Source organism: Sinocyclocheilus rhinocerous, unplaced genomic scaffold, assembly GCF_001515625.1.
Source record: "Sinocyclocheilus rhinocerous isolate Xijiao unplaced genomic scaffold, SAMN03320098_v1.1 scaffold1006, whole genome shotgun sequence".
NCBI lineage: Eukaryota > Metazoa > Chordata > Actinopteri > Cypriniformes > Cyprinidae > Sinocyclocheilus > Sinocyclocheilus rhinocerous.
This window is the reverse complement of record NW_015630418.1, coordinates 573,049-578,016: the sequence shown is the minus strand read 5'-3', so window position 1 is coordinate 578,016 and position 4,968 is coordinate 573,049.

Sequence of the window (4,968 nt, the reverse complement as noted above, 5' to 3'; positions counted from 1 at the left end):
CACACACACACACACACTCTCTCACACACACACACACACACACACTCTCTCACACACACACACACACACACACTCTCTCACACACACACACACACACACACTCTCTCACACACACACACACACACACTACATCCAACAGGCCGTTTCCGAGCACTTAGCTGCGCTTCTGCGGTTTACCTGCGGTTCCTTCACCTCGCTGTTGATCCCGGATATCAGCCCATTTCTCCTGAAACCAGAGATGCATTGTGGGTAATAAAGGGCCGTGGAGTGCATAAGTGTAAACCTGATCTAGTGATTCGGGTCAGAGCCTCTCAGATGTGACTCTGATTGATGGAACGATCCACTCAGACCCGGTGAGGACAGAGGAGAAGTCCACTCTGGACGTCCAGCGGGAAATAAATGCAGAGAATCCAGGGTACGTCTGTCAGAGCTTTTCTAATACACACTGAGAAAGAAATCTGTTTCTACATTCGTCTCAGTGATGACACAACAAGAGCCATTTAGATGCATCACCTATATTCAATAAACAAGAAGACAGAGTTACGTTTTAGACAAATTGTTGTGAGTTACTTAAATGAACATAAACAGAGACACTTTCATGACTGTGTCTTAACACACTTACACTTTGCAACAAACGTCTATTTAAACGTTTTATTTTAAAGTGCATTTTAAGTAATTGTTTTAATAATATTTTCTTGTGTTTTAAAGGAGTACACTTATTTTGATGTGTTCATTAACCTCATAAAGCACATGTGACGTACTTGTAAATTATAAAAATGATAAAAGTCAACATGCTTTTCCATTATAATTAATCAAATTAAGTTGTTGTAGACATTTTTTTAGGTTTACAAGATTCAACTTAATTTTTATTTAAAGTCAGTTTAAGTTGAAATTACTTGTACAGCCAATCTAAAAATGTAATCAGTAAAAATGCTGCTGCAATTAGTTATAACAACTTAAAACGTGTTGAGATAACTTAAATATCCAACTCAAGTAAACAAAACTAAAGTTAAATGAACTCAATTTTAAGTCAAGCATGAATGCTTACTTTTAAGTTGAAACAACACATTACTAATTCTAATATTGAACTTTAAGTTGTGATCATTTGTTAACAGTGAATAGAAATTACATTAAAGTATATGTAATGCTTGTCAGCACATTAAGCAGTAACTTTAACCATATTTCAAAGACAACAGAAGTAATTATGAAATTGCATACAAAGATGCACTGAAGTCCTACTTGAGTGTCAAAAAAGCACAAATGACATTTTAATATAAATGTAAACTATAATACATTTTCTTTAAACTGTAAATACAATGCAACTGTCTGAAAACATTACATTCAGTTTGCACTTCAGTGTATTATTTTAATTAAGATTATTTAAAGACTTGATGCTGTTCATCAGAATAGAATAACATTGAATATTAAAAATAAAATGTGTAATTTTTTTTGTTTTGTTTTGATTGTTTTAATTTTAAAATTAATTATATATAGGGCTGCATGACTTGACAAACTGCAATGTGGCATGCAATCTCATATGAAAACTATATCCATATATGTAAAAGCATTTATTCAAAATGGAAATCTTTTGTAACAATATACGCTAAACGTTTGGGGTCAGTACATTTTTTTTTTTTTTTAAGAAATTAATACTTTTATTCAGCAAAGATATGTTACATTGCTAAAAAGTGATAATAAAGACTTATTATATTGTTATATATTGTTGACATCTATTTTGAATAAATGCTGTTCTTTTTAAATGTGTATTCATCGAAGAATGCTGATAAATAAAATGGAACACACACACATCACATATATGACCTTACTATACATAGTGAGAAATTATATTAGAAGACATTATATTTTTTATTTCACAAAATAATATGTCTATTTGTACAAATGTTGAAAAAAAATTTTTTTTTTCTCTCTGATGAATCTGAATAAGCTGTTGTAGTTTACATATAATCTCTGCTCTGCCCCTCGGTTTATTAAATATTGGTGGACAAACACAGTATCCGCTCAACGACGACACGCTTGACATTCATCTGTGAGTTTGTTGTGTTTTCTTCCCTCGTGTGCTCCATGACCTAGTTTCCCCCATGTCTGATTGTGTCATTCAGTTCACCTGTGTCTTGTTAGTTATCCTCGTTTGCCTGTGTATTTAGTTCTAGTCTGTCCTGTGTTCCCTCGTCCAGTGTTCAAGTTGAGTTGAGTTGCCTTCTGTGTGGATTCATTAAAGACTGTTTAGGTTCATCCTCATCTTCACCCCTGACAGAAGGTGCTTTATGAAGCGAAGTGCCACTAAAAGATGAATCTGTCTCACAGACGCTGGCGTTGATGTGGGCTGATATTCCGGGGCCGCATGAATGCAGAGGAATGGAGATGAAACATCACTGCACTGATTGTTTTAAATGGACGCCTGTTGATGTGTGAGACGGGAGCCGCTTTAACAAGCTCCTCCATCATGAAGCCTCATTCTGCTGTAATCACTGCAGGACAGTCTGCTGTCCAATCATCTGAACACACATGGAGCTGTTTCAATCAGAGCGAGCTGCGCTTCATCTAGCCTCACGCTGCAAGAATTTATGAACCAAAGCTGCAATTTATAGTTGTTTTCTTTCAGAAAGTTTCCGACTGTCCTCCGGTGAACACTAATTAATTGTTGTGGAGTAAAGAGTAATGAAGACGCTGACAGAAGTGTGCTTGCTGGGCTCTCTATCAGTCTCTACAGCAGTGAGATGTAGATCTCTTTCTGACTTTAACCAACAGTTGTGTCACGCTGCTGTGAAAACTCCTTTCAAATAGCCTGGATTTGCATCAAATTTGTATTCTATCTTTTCCAAATTAATAGTTATTACATTTGCATTTAGTCATTTTGCAGACGCTCTTATCCAAAGCGACTTACAAATGAGGACAATGGAAGCAGAGATATGCAAGTGCCAGGACAAGTCTCAGTTAGTTAGTTATTATACTTTATTATGCTTTAAAAACATTTTGTCCTAACATTTCGGTAACTTTTCAAAAATGTTAGTGAAAGCTGTGAGAGCATTAGGTGGGATGCTGATTTTAACACAAGTCACAAGAAACGCAGGCAGATCTTTCGTCTGCATCTCTGCAGATGTTTGCATGTGTTTGGAAGCGTCTGCGTGTGTGAACACAGCAGAAGAGGCTTTAATAATACACCGTATAAACAGTGTCTGTCATGATGCAGCCGCCGGAGCATGCAGCTCTCTATACAGGGGACTTCTTCCCTGCAGAAGATATATATAACCTGCATAAAGACAGAAAGAGAGACTGATGAACCCCACTGAGCTGGTCTGGAGGGATGTGAGTGAGTGAGTTCAGCGAGTGAGTGAGTGAGTGAGTTAGTGAGTGAGTGAGTGAGTCCATGAGTGAGTGAGTGAGTGAGTGAGTGAGTTCAGTGAGTGAGTGAGTGAGTGAGTGAGTGAGTCCATGAGTGAGTGAGTGAGTTAGTTCAGTGAGTGAGTGAGTTCAGTGAGTGAGTTAGTGAGTGAGTGAGTGAGTCCATGAGTGAGTGAGTGAGTGAGTGAGTGAGTTCAGTGAGTGAGTTCAGTGAGTGAGTGAGTGAGTTCAGTGAGTGAGTGAGTGAGTGAGTCCATGAGTGAGTGAGTGAGTGAGTAAGTGAGTGAGTGAGTGAGTGAGTTCGGTACATATATGTATATATATATATATGTATAAGTTTAATTCAATGTGTTGCTGTTTTTATGAATTTTTTTATTTTTTTATTACTGTATCTAACTCTCACTACATCACAATACTACTGTGTTTTTTTTTTGGGGGGGGGGCAAAATATCCAATGGGTTGCATCGTGAAAATGTGGCCTTTTCTGAGTAAACTCTGCAGACTGGCATGTTTTCTATAGACTGTAGTATGTCTCTTGTGCGTATGGTTCAGTTGTGATCATATTTTCTTGAAGGCTGCAGTGACTGCGCTTCTTCTCCTCCAGTGTCTCTCAGTAACAGATCTCTCATGCGGTCCAGATGCTGGCCTTCATTAAGCGACAGCAGAGCACTTCATCAGTCTCAGCATGCCTCCTTCATCCTCCTCCTCCTCCTCTCTGTCCATCTCCTTCACTCTTGAATTATGCTGATTGGACAGATTGAGAAGGTCCTGCAGCTTCATCCCGTTCTCATTTCCTCTCGTTTGCTTTCCTGTTGGTCTCGTTATCTTCTCTTGCATTAACCCGTTACCCACAGAGTCAGAATCAAGCCATAGTCCATACTCCTCTACATTCAGCTCTGCGTTATGATATCATATAACGTTATGTTATAAAAAAATTTATGGGGGGTAAAATTTTTAAATTCATTGTCCTATTATTTGTGGGTCATAGAGTCAAAAATGTGTAAGTCGTTGCTATCTGGAGAAATTAGGTTGAAATTCTTGTAATAAAAAGAGAAATTAAATGTTGGCATGTGTTTGACAGTCTTTTATTATTATTATTATTTTAAATATATAATCAGTGAAGCAATTTAGCTTGAACATTACTATTACTGAGTAATCTCTGTGCGCTAAATCAGTGTCAATTTAAAATAATCACATATTTTAACCTCTTTAATGAAAATAGTAAATATACACGAGTGTACACAATAATTTGTTTCTAAAAATATTTTGTAATATTGTTTCAATGATTTTTATGAAAATCATGTCTGCCACAGAATAATAAAAAAAAAACATACAAAAAATTCCAACTTTTTTATCTCACTTTTTTTTGTGAGATATAAACTCAGAATTCTGACTTTTTTATTCCAGTTCCAAGTTTACATCTCATGATTCTCAGTTTATATCTCGCAATTCTGATCGTGAGGGAGAAAACAGAATTGAGAAATACAAGAATTACAAGAATAAACTCAGAATTGTTAGGTATAAACTCTCAATTCTGAGCAAAAGAAAAGTCACAATTACTTTTTTTTATTTTTTATTCCATCATGGAAGCAAGCTTCCTTAATA